Source organism: Chaetura pelagica, unplaced genomic scaffold, assembly GCF_000747805.2.
Source record: "Chaetura pelagica isolate M959 unplaced genomic scaffold, ChaPel_1.0 scaffold273, whole genome shotgun sequence".
NCBI lineage: Eukaryota > Metazoa > Chordata > Aves > Apodiformes > Apodidae > Chaetura > Chaetura pelagica.
The window spans coordinates 770,338-789,219 of NW_009952828.1; positions in this window are offsets into that span (position 1 = coordinate 770,338).

Sequence of the window (18,882 nt, forward strand, 5' to 3'; positions counted from 1 at the left end):
TTTAGCCTTCTGTTCTTCTGGGCTGTGTCCTGCTCCCACCAATTACTGTACCTTGAACAAAGGGTGAAAACTTTATGTGGGGAACAAGCAGAGATGGCAGATTCCTAAGAAACAAACATTTTAGTTTAATAGCTTCCTAGTGATAAAAAGATGAGGAGAGAAATACAAGATATTTAGCCTAAAGAACTGGATTTTAAGCAGAACAAACATCACCCAGAGCTGTCTTCCAGCAGCTCTTTCGGGGTCCAATCCAGCCAGACACTGGCAAGAAAGGCTGTTGTTAACTTCAAGGGGAACAACAACAGACTGACAAACAGAATAACACTCCAAAATTGCTCTCTAAAGGTCCTGTGAAGGTGTGTCTGCTTCTGAACACACACCTCTGCAATGCCCAACACTTCAGAGGAGAGCTGAGAGCTCCCTTTGGTATGGTCCTCCCCAGGGGAACAGGAAAGGGAGTAACATACACATGGTAACTGCTGTGAGGTACAAAAAGGGGGGGGACGAAGACACTGGAAACTACCAGGACAAAACTCCAGTCAGGATCAACCACACATTTCACAACCTGAGCAAGAAGGTGGTAGTGCTGAGAACTTGCTGTTGGACAGCAGTGCCCACATCCCACACTGTATCTAGAGACATTGGTTTACACTCTGCTTCCCAAGATGCTTGCAAAGTACAGTACCAAACACCTTTAATCAAGCAGAAAACAAAGTGACAGCTTAATTACGATGCAGAATCCATTTGAATGGCTCTTTAAGGATCCATCCCACGTACACAATGTAGGTGTTCTGTAAGTTGTTGTGGCATAATCAAATTATTAAGAGAATAGATGTTTTTTCCTGGCCTTTTCTTCAGTCTTCTGCTCTGCAACCCACAGCTAGTAACACAGGTCAGATATTTATTTGCTCAGGAAGTAAAAAAAGCCAAAAGCAGAAGCATTTTCCAGACCAATCCATAATTCCCCCTTTCCTCTGCAGACACCTTTACATCTCTCTCAAAGAGGACCAAATTTTCAAGTGTTTCTGCAGGCAAAAAAAAAGAGAGGGCTTGAATTTCAGCAGTGGTGCTGGGCAGGGTGGCAGTGCTGTTGGCAGGTCAGGGGAGCAGCAGGACACTGGCTGAGGACCCTGCTACCTGGCACCAAGGGCACATTGGCCATGGGGAGGAAAACCCTCCCTTCTTCTGGAAACATTTCTCTCCAGCAGCCCAAGTCCACAACACAAGCTTAGCCCTGACTTGAGCAACCTGGTCTAGTGGGAGCTGCCCCTGCACATGAGAAGGGGTAGGAACCAGATCAAGTCCCTTCCAATCCAGTCCTGTGATTCTATGATTCTACGACCTGTCAAACACTAGGATGGAGTCCAGAGGAGGTCACAAAGATGGCCAGAGGGCTGGAGCACCTCTTCTATCAAGACAGGTTGAGACAGTTAGGATAGTTCAGCCTGGAGAAGAGAAGGCTCTGGGGAGACCTTGTAGTGACCTTCCAGTACCTGAAAGGGTTACAGGAAAGGTGGGGAGGGACTTTTGACAAGGGCAGGGACTGACAGGACAAGGGGGTAACAATTTCAAACTGGAAGAGGGGAGATTTAGATGAGATATTAGGAAGAAATGCTTTGCTGTGAGGGTGGTGAGAGCCTGGCCCAGGTTGCCCAGGGAAGCTGTGGCTGCCCCATCCCTGGCAGTGTTGAAGGGCAGGTTGGATGGGGCTTGGAGCAGCCTGGGCTGGTGGGAGGTGTCCCTGCCCATGCAGGGGGGTTGGATCCTGATGATCCTTAAGGTCCTTTCCAACCCAAACCATGCCATGAGTCTATGATTCTATGGGCTCCTTGACCGATATCTTGCTTAGGATTCATGAGCCCCAGTCACACTGGGGTTATTCCCTTGATCTGACTTCAAAGCCAGGGAAAAAGACAACAGAGAGTCTGCTAGAGGAACCTCACTCTTTGGGACAGTCACCAAATTTCAACCAAGCAACTTTCAACATCTCTGACCAGAAGCACAAAGTGAAAAATGATAATAATGTGTTGATGCCAACTTCCAGCTGTGACATGGTTGGGTTTATTAACAAAAGAAAAGCAGAACAGAGACAACATTCAACACACCAGAAAGCAGCAATGGTACATACTATTAACTGGTCTGTCCTGGCCCTGGGTGGCCTTTAATATAATAAGCCTGGACCTCCTTGCCGGCACATACCCAGGATGAAGGTGCCACTCACCTCAAAGACCAACAATAGGCAGGAGTGTGTGGGGGTCTGGAGCCCAGCACAGGTAGGAAATGCAGACACCCCCCACTCTGTGATTACAGGAAACTGCATAACCAGGATCCAAACCAGAGCAAGGAGGGGAAAAACAAACAAACAAACAAACAAACTAGACAAAACCCAGTGGCTCAGATTTTTCCATTTGTTTCCCAAGCTAATCCCTTCACAATGGTTTATTTCCTCCCTCTCATGGCTCAAGTTTGGGTTCTGTCTGAGGAAGATCATGGTTATATCCTCTTCTGACCAAGGAACACAAATCCTGTTTGTTCACACAGCAAATCTGGTTCTTTAGCATCTGGTAATTTTTTCCCTTGGTCTATGTCAACAGGACATACAATTGTTTGCTACAGCAATAGGGAGGGTGGTAGGCAGTGTTTTCTTTTTGAGGTAGATTTGCCTGACTTCAGCTATCTCAAAAGAAAAGGTCACAACCAGTTGTCTGTTCCCTGAGCAGTTGGTGGAGAAATGGAGAAGGATTCTTCCCATCTGAGGTAGGTGTCTGGGACAGATGGGCTGATTCGCCCTCCGGCAGCTCCTGCTTCTGGGAGTTTTGAACAGGTGCCCAACTCTTAGACCATTAAATTAGATAAAATTAATTCCTTTCTGAAGTTATTAAAAAAAAAACACACAAAAAAAAAAAACCCAAACAAACAAACTGCAATATGAAAATTGCTCAACTGAAAGTAGGGTATTAAGCCCTAGGACTGCAGGAAACCCCTCCTGGGTTTGTAGCACTTTGAAAGACTTACCACCCATAGCCAGGGAGGCAAAGGATGGACCTTCAGTTCCTCATTCCCAAAACCCAGGCTACTTTTGGGACACCACAGTCCCTGACAACACTGCATGCAGACTTGTTCTCCTCCTGCTTGCTCCTTCATGTGGATTTGTAGGAGTACCAACAATAGGAGGAAACTTAAGATTACCCCTTTTACCCTACTGGGTATTGGCATTTAAAAGATGGTCTATAAACCATAACATTTGCCCAAGGAAAAAACAAACAAACAAACAAACATTTTTTAAAATAAAAATTAATTTTTCCACTTTAGAACATCCAACCTTGCAAGGTGTGCACTTCTTGTGTGCCTTGATGATGCCCCACTAGTGGAAGAGCAGCACAGTTCCTAACCTCTCCCTGGGACGTGGTCTGCAGAACCCCTGGCAATGTTTTGAGCAAAACCAAACAACACAGAGAAATTGGGGGCTGGGAACAGCCAGCCCCTCCACACCCCATCAAAACCTGAAGTGAATTTGCTCTACTGACTTTTTTTTTTTATATAGACTGAAGGAACATCTTCATAGAGACCTATCAACCCACTTAACTGCCTTTGGAAACACTCCTCCTCCTGCTGCTGCCACCAGGAGCCTTTCCTGGAGGGAGATATGCTGAGACATGACCACACAGTGTCACACAAGCCACACCACGCTCATTTTGCTCTCCACTTGCGTTTCACACCCATTTGAACATTTGGTCCACTAAATAGGAAGGAAGGACTGAAATCATGCCCAGAACAAACGCATCAAGGGAGAGGGAAAGAACCCAAACAACCACTATTCCTCAGCTGGAAAATTTTCTTTCTCTGCTGGAGAGTTTTTCAAGTCTAGGAGCTATGGAGTAATTTTGCAGTTTCAGTGTGTGCATTAAACAAGGAAATGGTTTGCTCTCTAAGTCTCTGCTTTATTCAAATGAACAGAGAGGATGTGATCAACTGCACTTTCTTGAAAAGCAACACATTGCACAGGTCAGCAAAATCGAATTTGGAGGTGGCTGAACAGTCCTGAACCTCAAGCCATCTCAGCAGTGTTTGTAATATTTTATACTGCAAACGTGGGGGTTTTTTCCCACTTGCTGGATAGCATCTCTAAACAGGAATTCTCCACCCATGGGTTAGAAGGAATCTTGAAAACCAGCCACGCTCTGTAATCTCAGACATATCACCATCATTAGAAAAATGTGTGAGCACAGAACACAGACAAAATCTCTTCTCCAAATACAGTGCAGCCTAAAAACAGATTCACCACCCTGCTCTGCCCGAGCTGTGCTGTCCCAGAGACACAATGGAGCTATAAAACCAGCCAGGCTTGTAATTGCTTTGCATCACAAATGTCCAGAGCAGACAGACCACACTGGTGAATCTGGCTGTAATGCAGTGGGAGAAGAGCAATAGAAGTGTAGGGTACATGTGGGTTACAGTGTTGGGAGACACTGGTTACACTGGGGTGCCCTCTGTGACCAGAGTGGCTCAATAAATTAATTATCCCATGTGCTTTCAATTTGATTTTCCTACACACCACCACAGAAGGATGCCTTAACGGAGCTCTGAATGAACACTATGAAATTCAGTAGAAGCCCTAAATGATATGGAGAAGCACAGTAAAAAGTTCTGATTCAGAAGGATATGAGAAGAATAACGAGGGAGTATTAAAATCAGTCTAGCAGAGAGGTGGAAACACAGATACATCCTGCCATTTTTATTTCTTAATTTTTAAATGTACAGATTGGGAACAAACTGCACTGTCTTTCCAAATGACACCAAATTTGGGATCAGGAGCTTCAAAGATCCTTCGCTGGAATCAACTGGTAAAATCATAAGCAGCCTGATGTTTTCTGTTCAAAATCCTGCTTGGAATCTTAGTAGGAAAACAGAACTTTTCTTGGATTTCCATAGCAGAATATTGTCCCTATTTCAGAAACACACAGAACACCATGTACCTGCTGCTTGCCTAGAACAGTGTCAGCAAACCAGCCCAACAGCAGCCACAGAAGGAGCTCAGGTGGCACCAAGTGATGCTCTGATGGAGAAGAGACCCAGGACAGTCCATGGTCCCTCATGTTCCCAGCTGCCTCCATCTTCTCTACTTTCTAATTTCACCTTTCAGCAAGAACACAAGCAGCTTGCACATTTCCTTTGGGAGTTCAATGAGGTGCCTTCTCACTGGATGAGCAGAGAAGGACCAAGGATGCTCCCCTGTATTGCCCAGGCAAGCAGACCAGCAGGACACGAGCAGCTCAAGGGCCTGGCAATTGGTTTCCTTCATCAGCTGCTGAGTGATTCGGTGCTGATGGGGAGGTTTCTATTCCCAGCAAGCAGACAGCAATTAAACAGCCTGACCCACACACCCTCAATTACAGCTGAGCTGCACAAGGGTCTGTTTACCAGCCCAGTTAACCCGCAATTATGGAGCCTTCCACTGAGGCCTCAAACCAGCAAACTCCTTCCAAAATATTTCATTTTCTTATGAAAATAAAAAGAGCACGTTCTGTTACTATCCAAGTTTGTTTATTAAAGGCCTGTCACTGAGTTGAGGGCAACGTTCTCAGTATTTTGACCAAGCCCTATTACATTACCTGCTCTTACTTAATTTTAACTTTCCCCCAGCATTTTACTCCTGCACTGGAGTATGACAGCACACTGGGCTGGAAGCCTGGCCAAACACAGATCATCTTGGGAAACATCCCAGAACAGCCCAGACATCAGGTGAAAATTGTGTAGGGATATAAGAAACTCTCCAGCATCATCAGGCTGTTCAGTACCACACTTGTTTTCCAAAGCTACTGGTGGCTTGAAGTCAAATGCTGCTTCTTGTACAACCACTAACATAAACCACAGAGCTCAGAGCAGCTGGTGTGAGCAGTACAGAAAGATTTTTGGCTCAAATGTGCTTCTTTTTCACCCATTCAGCCAGAAAGAGGGTGTGAGGGGTGTCAAGGCACAAAGCATTTCTCAGCCACTTGGCTGACAACCACAAGGAACACTACTCCAGGGAAAACTTGCCTTCAGAGCTCTAGTTATACCCCAAAATGGGTTTAAAAGTTTCATCTGAGCACAAGCCAAGTGCACAGGTGGTCACACTGCTCCCAGACACGTGCTGCTGTAGTGTCATCATCCATCATGGGATGGAAACAGGTTTGTAGTAGCTTTTTAGACTGGCAAGTCTGACACAACAGGTAACACACACAGAGTCTCAGGGAGACCAGGAAAGTCAGTCCAAGCACTTCTGGCTTTTTTACACCAAACAGGAATACTTTTAAATATGCAGGACATAGTCAGCAGGCAGAAAGTTTCACATGGGGCAGTGATTAGGAATGAATGGCTGAGTGACACGAGGACTCAGTATTTAACACACATTTCTCCACGCTGAGTGTAAATGTAACATGTTGACGTTTTTGAGCTGTGAAAGTGTCACCAAAATTGCTGATATCATTAAAACAAGAAACGTTGGAGCATTAGGCAGCCAAATGCATTCTTTCTGCTTTCAAAAAAGTGTCAAAATTAAGCCCATTTAGCCGTCAGCTAAAAAGCTTCCATTAAGCCTCAATATTTCCCCATTATGGCAGGAAAAGAGCTGGGAAGATCACCAGGCATTAGCCAGGCAGACAGACACACCAACATCTTGATATCAAGCAACGTTCCTGCAAAGGAGCAGAGGAAGACTCTGCTCAGTCAGACTGCAAGAGGATGTTAAAGGTTGTGCAGAACAGGCTGGGACAAGCCCAAAAACTGGGCAGCAATGGTGAAAGGGTCCTCCCCTCCTTTCCTGGAAAGAACTTCTTTTTCCACAGTAAGTGCTTTCTCATGTTGGATTGAGCAGTAGCTCCCTGGCAGGTTGTTGCTGGAGGAAAGGCCCCAGGTAGCTGGGCAGGGAAAGAAGTATTTGGAGAACCTGAGCCACAGGAGAGGGTTTGGTAGAGTCAAACCCATAGCCAGGCAAGAGCTCAGAGCCAGTGACTCAAGCTACATGTTCTCACTTGGATTTAATTGTATTTTTTAAATAAGAAATATCACTTTGCTGCAGAGTCAGGGGAAGGCATCCTACTTATCATCACCCACCCATGAAGATACATAAGGTTCCCTCACCCTGAGTCTCAGCTCCTTCTTCAGCAAAGACTACATTCACCCATAGTTTGTGATCTGCTTTAAGAACAACAGGTGGAAAGTACAATTGCTGTCATTGCTCTCATTAAAGGAGGGTGAAGGAATGCCCTGCAACTATATGACATTCCTGAGCAAAACTCTAAAACAATGCAGCTTTCAGTGATGCTGTGAGAGGGTTTGGTGCTATTAGCATAGAGCAGTAGAGAAAAATGTTATCTCTCTCACATCTAGATGTGCAAGTGGGTCCTATCAAACATGCAGGGGTACAACTGAAAATACCCAAGAGTGAAAATCCAAAGGAGAAGTTTGACTGACTCTCAGAGAGGGCATCAAGAAGATGGACAGAGGAAAAACTAGTGGTTTCTAAATAAATCTATTCTGTTAGGGTGCTGCTGGTGCCTTTTGCTACACCCCCCCTCCACACACACACACACAAATGCATTCACAAATGCACTGCCACAAAACTAACTGCACAATGACTCAATGCCAAAGAAAAAAAGAAAAGCTCCTTTTATTCATGGCATCTCCCATCAATGGCTACTTTATATTAAAATCAAGGCACATGCTTTCCAAACTTAAAAGCTGCAGTGGGGGGAGAGAATTAAAAAAAAAAAGTCTTCCTCCTCTGCCATTAACACTTTTCTAACCACTGCTGGGAGTTGGCCAGAGGTCCCTGCTGGAGCCCCCAGCAGCAGAGGGGCAGGTGAGGGAGCTGAGCTGTGCATAGAAACATATTTCAATCCTCCTTGGCTGTTCAACCCTGCACATCATCAGGGGAAAGTCCTTTCCCAACAAAATCCCTCCAAAGCGGGTAGGGAGGAATTCATGACACACTTTTGAGGAAAAGCACTGTCTCTAAGATTTGTTCTGCCCACCACCATAACACCAAAAATCTCCTGAATGACCCCACATTCCAGTGGCCTATTTTTTGGAGGAGCACTGGGTGACTGGGCCACTGAAAATGCACCTTGAGACAGAGAAAACTCCAGTCACTGACCTCACACAAGAGTTTTAAGCATCTGAAAACCTCATTCAGTGAATAAAGCACCTAGAATCTAATTTACAGTAGACAGGTCATTTTACTTTGGCATAACTCTTAGTTACTGGTTTCTTTTACCCTTTCTGTGATGCAAATAAATATTCTCACAAGAGAGGGGTGCAGTTATAACCCACACTAGGTACTTTTTATTACTTGGACCTCTTTTGGTGGCAGGAGCTCTGGTGCCTTTACAGTGTAGGGGGGTGATTGTCCCACTCTGCTCTGCACTGGTGTGGCCTCACCTTGAGCACTGGGAGCAGTTTTGGGCACCACAATATCAAAAGGACATCAAGCTATTGGAGAGTGTCCAGAGGATGGGGAAGGGTCTGGATGGGATGACTTATGAGGGGCATCTGAGGTCACTTGGATTGTTCAGCCTGGAGAAGAGGAGGCTGAGGGGTGACCTCACTGCAGGCTGTGGTTCCTCCCCAGGGGAAGAGATGGGGCAGGTCTTGATCTCCTCACTGCTGTGACCAGTGACAGGACTGGGGGAAATGGCAGAAGCTGCATCAGGGGAGGTTTAGGTTGGATATCAGGAAAAGGTTTTTCACCCAGAGGGTGGTTGAGCACTGGAACCAGCTCCCCAGGCAGTGGTCCCAGCACCAAGCCTGCCTGAGCTCAAGAAGCATTTGGATGATGTTCTCAGGCACATGGGGTGATTCTTGGGGTGCCCTACACAGGGACAGGAGTTGGACTTGATGATCCTGATGGGTTCCTTCCAGCTCAGCATCTTCTGTGACTGTATGATTTCCCTGCAGAGCACAGGGATGTGCCAGCAGCTCAGTGTTAGTGGCTGAGGCATCTTCATGCCAGTGAACTGGAAACTCAGCATCCCAACAGCCTGTGGTCATGTTTCCTCAGCATCACCCACAAAAGTGAGTGGCATCACAGCTTTTTTCCATAGGTTACAGAATCTAAAGGTATAGTAGGAGAGGAAAACAGAACAATGGGAAAACATGGAAGAATAAAACCCACAAGCTGGAGACAAAGAAGCAAGGGTTGTGATACTGGAGCAAGGATCACAGGCCAGGTGACACCAGTGGTGTGTGGCAATAGTCAAAGCTTGCTTTGAATATAGTCTAAAACTTGCAGAAATACCAGGCAAAACTTCACACTGTATCCCCCCACTAACATGAGCTGACAGAAAGAACAAGTTCTGCTGCAGAAAGAGGGCAGTTTCAGCAGAGCTGCCCTACCCTGTTGCAGTGACACAGGTCACACCTGCAGCAGCCACCCAAACTCCTCCATGGTTTTAAGCTCCTCCTGGTTTTGAGCACCTTCTTGTTAGTTGTTTGCAGAGTTTGACTGCAGCAATCCTTTTCTCAGTGGCTTTGCTCTTTCCACCCTGGCACATCTCAGGTTTTTAGCCATGTGGCCCATCCCTTTCAGTAATTTCCATCCTGGTTTCATGTCTAATTCTCCACGCAAGGACAACTGGCATCAGCCCCACTTGGCCTGCACATCTAAGACTACCAGCACCACCCCAGAAGAGACCAAGAGGGACCAGACACTGTTGGCTTTGGTTTTGCCTTGGGGGCATTAAGTGTTACTGCAGCTCCTGCTGCTGATGGCAGAGCACTTCTGGGAAGACAACATTAATTAATTTGTGCTGCTGAGTAATTCCAGAGCTGCATAAGAACTGCAGCTCAAGTACCAACCCTAGGAGTGCAAAACTCAGTGGAAAGGCTTCAAGTAGGGAGATGGGCTTTAAAACTTAGAATTATAAGGAAACAGCCTATTTTATATCCCTTCTATTTCATCATTTGGTTATTTATTTATTAACACTGAAGTGGAAGCTTCCACCCCACTTTATTGGCAACGAGGAGAGCTGAAAATTCAACTTGAAGCCAATCCACAGGAACAGACAACAATTTCATTGCATAATGCTCTGTCCATATATTTTTAAGATGCCAAAGAAGTATTTTTACATCTCCTACTCTCACCAAATAGCACATTTCCTGACAGCTCCTGCAATCTGTTTAACAATGGTCCTACCAAACAGACACCAAATCTTCATTGCTAAACCATAGCAGTGAGGCAGCCAAAAACAAGCCCACAAAAATACTGAGCTTTTGAATTGAAGCATCCAACAGACTCTACCATTTCTGCAGGACATGATTCATGTAAATTACATTATTAAAGGAAAATCACATTTTGATACAGAACAAGATTAAGAAAAAAAAAAAAAAAAGCCTTAATAGAAGCTCAGCATCTTCAGAATAACTCAAGAAAACCTCTGAGCTTGAAAGTCATTTGTTTGCTCAGTACAGGCCAGACCAGTGGCAAAGGGGTGATGCTGGGAGGAAGAAATACACTCACATCTGAAGAGCAATGGTCTTGCTAGGTATGTTCACAGCTTCCAAGGTGCTGGAAAAGCAGACAAACTGTCACTAGAGGGGAGGGAGAGTCACCCCTGTGACTCTATTGGGGAGTAAAAGAGCAGCACTTTGTTGGAGTTGTTACTGAAGGTGTATATACCCCAGAAGTGGTATTTTTGTGCAAAACAGTGGGCTGTTCCTTACCCCAAAGAATTGTAATCATTATGCTTAGAACAACAATATATATTGTTATTGCCAGGCAGCAACATCTTCACAGGCCATTGACAAGAGGGCGACGGTCGCAGTGAAAAATCCCTGGTAACATTCTCCTTATCCCAAAAAGCATCAAAAAGCTACCATTTATTTAGTTAGCATGGCAGGATGGACAGAAAGGAGGGAGAATTCCCTGGCATCCCTAGGGAAATTCCCAGGAATTCGAGGTGACATGCAGGATGGTGCCACCCACAGCCACCAAGGGACTCAGATGGGTTCAGAAAGCAGGTGAAGAGTTAAAAGCCTGTTATGCAAATAAAACTCCAAAGAAAGTGCTCACAAGCAAGTACAGCAGCTCTGCTCACAGCAGATGCAGCTACACATCAGGATACTAATGGACAGAAAAGAAAACTTGGAGATGCTCCACGTGCCCCACAGCAAATACCAGAAATACTTGCCAGAAGGCCAGTTCTCTGACTTCTGCCTAGAGCCTGTTTCATCATTTGAAAAAGATTTATTTCATAGTCAAGAATCCAAAGACCTTCACCTTCAGAATATAATTTACTTGAAAGCATCTTTTTGCAATAAACAGCCTGTAATTTTCCTCAGTTCTCTCCAATGCACCAGGTATGCCTCTCAATAAAAGAAGTGAGAAGGAAGAGAAGCACATTGTGTGTGATTTGCCAGCAGCTGGAGTGTGACATCCATCAGGGTAATAACCATGCCCTGGCTCATCACACTGCAGCACAAAAGCCAAGGGGCAGGCTGGGGTGTAGAAGTGGCACTCACACTGCTCTGTAGTGCAGCACAAAAGGCTACAGCCCCTGGCCAGACAGAAGCCACAACACATGCCAGCATGGGGGAATGATGAAGAGATGCTAAAGTGCCCTCTGTTCCTTCTACCACCCTCTCTCCACACACCAGTAGCTCTAAAACAGGCTCCTAAGGGGAAGGTTTCATCTCTGCACTCAGCAGCATCTCCTCCCAGGGGATGGGGCAGATGCCAGAGGGTGTTCCTAAAGATCAAAGTTTCCATTTCAATTTCCAATTGGAATTTCAGCAGAGCTTTAAAAAAAAAACACAACAAAAACACAACAGTTAAATTAGGGAGGTGGCACCCAAATGATCCTCACAACTTATTCACATCCAAGAGGATCAACCTGATCATGACCACAAAGGTCACAGCTACTCAGGGCATCTTCTGGCACAAGGTGCAATTCACACTGCTCCTTTCTGGTACTCACACCCAGGTTTACACCTCACATCTACTTATTTCCCTTTTTAAAATGCATTTTACATGTGGTGTATTTTGTTTGGAAGTAGAAGAAGTGAAGGATTACTTCTTTCTCTGACCCTCATGCTCTGGCCTTGGAGCTCTGGGGTCTCCAGGACAGAGACTCAAAAGCATCCAGGAGGTGTTTGAGGTCTGAAAAGAACAATAACCCAAAATCATTGCCCTCACTACCACCCTGATCTCTCTCTGTCACTCCCCAGACAGGTACAACTTTCAGCTGACAGATGGCCCATTCAGAAAGCATTTGAAGGTCTCTGCTGAACTGTTAATGAAGATATTTCCAGTGGCAGCAGTAACACTCTGGGCTCTTTCCACCTGCCTCACCTGGTACAGAGATACCCCTCCAGAACATGTACAGCAAATAGACCTGAAAATAACTCAGTTAAAGCATATGCACTTGGAACACAGCTGTAAAGCAATTATCACAAACCCAGAGAAATTAGAAATGAAAAAGAAAAAAATATGCTAAATCTGGTTTTGTCCTTGATGCAGCCTGAAGTTGTAAGTAGCAGCACTCCAGGCAACTGCATCTCCTTTGATGTTCCTGTTCAACATCAGTGGGAAATACAGTTAAATTAGGGAGATGGCACCCAAATGATCCTCACAATTTTAAGGAAGAGATAGGGGAGAAAAGCAGCAGGAAAGGGTGGTGGCATTGCTGCAGGGATGACACAGCTGGAGGTTTCTGCTGGGCCACAGCAGCTTTGCCAGGCAGCAAATGACATTCTGCCCTGGGTACCACAGTGGGGAAGGGCAGCCCAACGTGGGTCACCTTCTGGGTGATCTGAGCCAGGCAGAGACAGGAAAGCTCAGAGACTTCCTTGTCAAGGAGAAGCCACCCCCCAGCTCCTGGCCTGGCTCCTTTGTCCCCAAGCAAACCTGGAGCCACCAGACCCCCCTGCCTCCCCAGGACCCCACACTCCTCCATCTGCCACACCACACCAGGATTCTTCACAGCTCAGGAGCAAAATGTGGCCCTGCTGGAAAGCAGGAACAACCAGGAAAAGAGAACACAGAATAGCCTTTTATTTTTTCTCTCCTTTTCTTCCCAACACAGATTCAATAGCTCCTGGTTTTCTGCACTTCTCTGAGCTTGAAAGCTCAGGCTGGCTTTGCTGGAGGAGTGCATTTAGCAGTTCTCCTTCTTTGGGATGGCAATAAATATTTGCTCCAGCTTGCAAACCAATGGCAAATCATCCCTAGCCAGTGCGCAGGCAGGTGGGTGTGCAGACCACAGAGCATCAAGCAGTGCTGCTTGATAAAAACTGCCTCTCTCCAGCCAGGGCTGCATCTCTTGCTCAGAAAAGCACAAGGAAGCACAAAGAGGTGTGAGAACATCAGACAGTGTCAGACCAACCTTTGTTGTGAATATCACAGATATTTCTAAAGCTCCACAGTATTCCTTTAGTTGAAGCTTTCTGGCTGCTCGTTTTTAACAGGAGCACCTGCACGATGCCTTCATTGTGCAGATCTGCCTGGAAACCCAAACATCCATGTTACAGGTGTCTTAAAGCTGACAGACTTCACCAGTCCCTTTCTGAATGTCCCTGGGGATTGTTCCCACAAGAGCATCTGACTGCTCCAGGAGCAGGCACAGCACCAAGCAAGGCTGCAAGGCTGGGTGATGATGCCTGGGCTGCCCCAGGCTGGGGTGCCTGCTACCAGCTTCCCTTGTGTCCTGCTGGAGAGGATTTAGATTAATCCAAGTATAAAAAGCCAAAATTATTGTTTCAAAATGCCTTTTCTGAATCCACTCAGCTCTTTTTCAAGGACAATGCTATCAACAAAGTAAGTGGGGACCAGCAGGTCAGGGTTCCTGTGCCTATAAGACATTGAACAGCCAGACTCAGCCTCCTGGTTGCAGGGCAGCAATGGCCATTACATGTTTTTAGATGTCTTGATACAGAAATGGGAAAGATAAAAAAAATAAAAGCTATACAGAGCCTAAAGGCTTTTGCTTTAACATGATTCCCCTCTTCTTCAACTGTGAAGAGTTCTGTAGAAAAAACCTTTGATGCTCTTTCAAACATCAGAGCTACAAGTAACCACATCTTGGGGAGAAAACAGAAGGTGGAAGGGACTGGAGCTGATTTTGCAATCACTGCTGCTGAAATTTCCCTCCCCATCCAAAAAACACCAAAACCAAAAAACGGGAGGAGAAAGGAGGAGTAAAGCAGGAAGTGTAACTTCTGTTTCTAATATCAACTCCCCTCCCACCTCTACGTGGGAAAAGCAAGGGCTCAACTGAACAGAGCAGCTTAGCAGAGCTCAGGAGCAAGGGAGGAAAATCAGCTGTATTGAACTGCTCAGGAAGATCAAACATAAGGACTGCAAAAGGCAGGAGAAGAATAAGGATATAATAAGCTGTTCTGCAGAAATGGAGGTTTCAAATGGCACAATCCTGACTTAGGGAGGGAAAACTCAAATCCCTTAATACCTTTAGGGCTGGCAAGGCCAGAAGTATTTGCTATAAGCCCCTTTGTCTCAGGGGCTGATACAGAGACGTGGGGCAGCCCGTGGGGGACAGAACACGCTGAGTTTTAGGGTGGGTACAGACAGATGGGTTTGGGTACCTAAGAGGCAACTGCAAAAACCAGCTTCATGTAGCTCCACTGATTTACACCAGCTAACTAGGCATGCCCAGACTGGATATAGAAGTTATATATTCTTTTTTCAAAAAATATGTGCCTCAAACTGTAAAGAACAGACTTACATACATATAGGTGTGTGTAGCTGTACATGTATATATACATACCTGAAGATAACATCTCTGTTTTCTCTGCCCATCTGCACATGTCACCTGAACATTATCTTTCAGTATTTCAACAGCAAACAACCAGGGGGTGACCATCTTCTCCTTTCTGGAAGGAGAACTCTTTTATTTCATCTCTTCATTCCTATTTACATCAGTCCAGATAATTTAGAAGCAACACTTCTCCCCTGCATCCATGTGCTTTAAATAACTGTAGATAATTACAAGAGTATGTTTGGGTTGTTTTTTCTTCCAGTTAAGTTATCTTACGTGCTTCCAGTTTAAAAACTTGATGTTTTTTACCCTAATAGCTAGGATTCTGTGTTAATTCTACTACTGTTCTACTTTTATTGTTGTTTATAATACTTCCTAGCTTTGTCTCATTTGGAATTTAAGTAATGTGCCATCTATCCTTTCTTTCAGATTATAAATTGTGCTGCTAAATACTTCACTGATTATATTACTAAGCATTAAATTTGAATACTAAGTGCAATAGGAAGTTCTTTATTTGACAAAGTCTTGCCCTGTTGCACACATTGCTGCTTCCTCCCCTTCCTGCACATTCATTTTAGAAAATAACAGAAATTAATATCAAAACAAACCTAGGATGGCTGTGTTTAATTTTCTTCTATCTTTAATAGCACCCAGCATACTGAGGTGCTTGCACATCACTGGCTCAGTATTGGGAGTAGCTTAAGGAATACAAGGATACCTAAAGAAAACTGTGTTGAAGAGGTTAAGGCTTTCTTCTTAATTTGATCAATTTTTGCTCAAGAGCAGCCTGCACCCCCAGTCCAGCTCAATCTCTCTAAACTGAACTGTGAACAGGGAGTATGTTAGGAGGCCTTGGAGAGGTTGGGTTATGGTTCCCCTCCTCCTCTTGAGCAGGCACAGACACTGTTACTATCACAGGTGAACACACTTCTGAGCATGGGGACTCCAGTGACACCATTCTGGGAAACTCTGAATAGCTAAAAAGGTGCCAGAGCTATAATAGTGTTTTCTACAGGATAGCTTAAATGAATCCAACAGCATTTCCAGGGTGACATGTTGCTCCTTACTCTAGAGAGGCACCTGCTCAAACATTAGGTGCAACTTGCAAAAAGCAGCTGAAAAGCTAGAGATGCATTCACTGGATTCCACAGACAAGGAGAGCAAGAGGAGAGATGCAAGTGGAAATCAAGACCTGAATAATATTAAGTCAATTTGTATAATTTTTAAAATCATAGAATGGTTTGGGTTGGAAGGGACCTTAAAGCTCATCCAGTCCCAACCCCCTGCATGGGCAGGGACACCTCCCACCAGCCCAGGCTGCTCCAAGCCCCATCCAACCTGCCCTTCAACACTGCCAGGGATGGGGCAGCCACAGCTTCCCTGGGCAACCTGGGCCAGGCTCTCACCACAGGATGACCAAAGAATTCCCTCCTCATCTCCAACCTCAATCTCCCTCTCCCACTTTTCATCCATCCCCCTCATCCCATCCCTTAACATGATATGATTACAGATGGTTCTGCAGAAAGCTTAACCAGCTCAGTGCATAATAAGAGGAACTACAGAAAAACAGATCTATAATTTAGAGATTACAGGTTTTAAAGTGAAGCTAATGGATCCAGAACAGTTTTGCTGCACTGTTTGAGCTGCTTTTATGGGTAGAATCTGTAAAAATGTGTGATTCCATGCCGGGTAGGCACTCACTTACAAGACTGTATGAACTTAATCACTTAAAACTACATAGTTGTAAGAAGAGAAAAGCAGGAAAGAGTAACTCAGCCACCTCCACCATGGGAGAAAAACCTAAAATGTGAAAAAACAGAGGGATGCTCTTTGATACCAAAGCTAAAAGAAGGACATCTTACAAATAAATTCATGTTTTGTCAGGCTGAATTTTCAGAGTTAAAAATTACTGGATCAACAGCAATGACTTTGTGGGAATGGGTATAGTAGGGAAGTGGTTTGTGTGGGTTTGCTAGGGCAGTGTAATGCTGGGAGAGGACTGGGCAATGATAGTTTATTCTCTGGTATGTTTGAGCTTCATAGAATCATAGAGTCATAAAATGGTTTGGGTTGGACGGACCTTAAAGCTCATCCAGTCCCAACCCCCTGCATGGGCAGGGACACCTCCCACCAGCCCAGGCTGCTCCAAGCCCCATCCAACCTGCCCTTCAACACTGCCAGGGATGGGGCAGCCACAGCTTCCCTGGGCAACCTGGGCCAGGCTCTCACCACAGGATGAAGAGATAAACAGTAATAATTAAAACAAACACAATCAAAAGAACCTTTCTCAAGTCACTTATCCAACACATGACAAATTCCCAGTCACTGGGTTGGCACAGCAGAGAGCTGAAGACATTAAAACATTATGGATGTGTCTGGCTTTACAGAAAAGCCTTCCCAGAGTAAACTAACCTGATAACACTCTGGGGGACCAGCCCAGCAGCTGGTGCTGACCTCCCTCCATCACTGGTTGCCATGGGGGGTCCGTGCAGAGCTGGGCCAGGACATGGGGTCAGACAGGGGGTACCACTCAGCTGCACCTTTGGTGTGTGCTGAGCTCAGCTCTCCCCATGCAGCCCAGCAGACTCCTTAACTCCATACACCCTTGTGAATGCACCCAGGACTCCTGGCATGGCTTCAAGGAGCCAAGCTTCAGGGGAACCTCCTCTACCACCACCTCCCCCAGCCCCACCATCATGTCTCCACCTTCCATGCAGCACCCAGACAGCACCTTCCCTGCAGGGTCACCTTCGTGGTGGTCACAAAGCAGCACTGTTCATTTTATTCAACTTTCAAAGCAATTCAGAGCCTCTGCCTGAAACCCTTCCCAGCTTGTGTCAGGGAAACCATGGGCAGCTGTTCTAGCTGAAGTGATGGACCCACAGAATGAACCTAAAGAACCCAGACTGATGGGCCCAAAGTGGTTCTGGAAGACACAAGGCTACTGTGCTACCTGCTGGGGCACTGGAAGGGCAGTGTTTGTGTGGAGGTCATAAGTCCTAAATCCCTTGCAAAATGCCTCAGCAGCAGGACAGGCAGTGCCCATGGGCAGCTGTGCTCCTGCCATCTAAGACCATGGTCTCGTGGAGAGAGTAACTGCTGGGAGCTGAGGGAGCCCCATCAGTGGAAAGAGCAAATCAAAACCATGAAAGCAGCTTTTCCAGCCTGCATGACTCCATCTGGAACCTGCTGGGTCAAGGGTTGGCCATCCCAGACCTACAACCCCCAGTTTGATGGGTTGAACCTCCCTCTTCTCTGTTGTCCTCCCACAGTCAGCAGAATGAACAAGAAACAGAGTCAAACACGCAGCCCATGGGGAGGAGAATAATCATGGGCAATTTATAAATAAGGCCATTTCTAATCCTTACCTACTAATTACCAGCTGCACTGTGCCATTTTAATCTTGCATGCAGCAATTAAAGGTCTGCAAAGAAAGCAGCTACACAATGAATTGGAAAGCTGTTAAAAACACAGGACTGAAATCTGCTCATGTTCCATGGGTCAGGCTGGGATGGAGGGAGTGGGTGGGATGTTCATGGCTGCAGGCACCTGGGAACAGGGAACAGCCAGGATCCTGCAGCACTGGGGCAGCTGGGAGGAACTGGGGCCAGGGGGAGGTTGGGAGGAGGCACAAATTTGCACCCAGCACACCAGGAACCAGCATCAGAAAAGCAAAATGTCATCCTTGTCGTGACAGGTAAAGAGCTGTCACCACCTCTAAAGAGCATGGGGAGGCAGGTGATCCCTTCTGATTCTCAAACAGGTTCAGCTGTTGACATTGAATGAATTTTTTTAAATAAAAAAATAATTTGTATTTTCAGTCTTTGTGGAGAACCTTCCATGAATTCAAAATAATCTACAGAGTGCCAAGCAGCCTGAGATAAATTATTGATGAAAGGGTTGATTTCACAGGTATGAAAGACACAGGAAAGTATAAAACTTTACAATTTCACCTCCATATCTTGCAGCAGTGGCTGTATAAACACAGTACAATGCTCACAATGGGAGACACTTCAGAGACATGAAATCAAGAAATCCTGTTGTAAGCAAAGAAGAGAAAGAAACCTCCAACAACCTTGCCACACAAATGTTTATAGCTTCCCAAAACTTAACAATGTGCTTCTGCCACTTT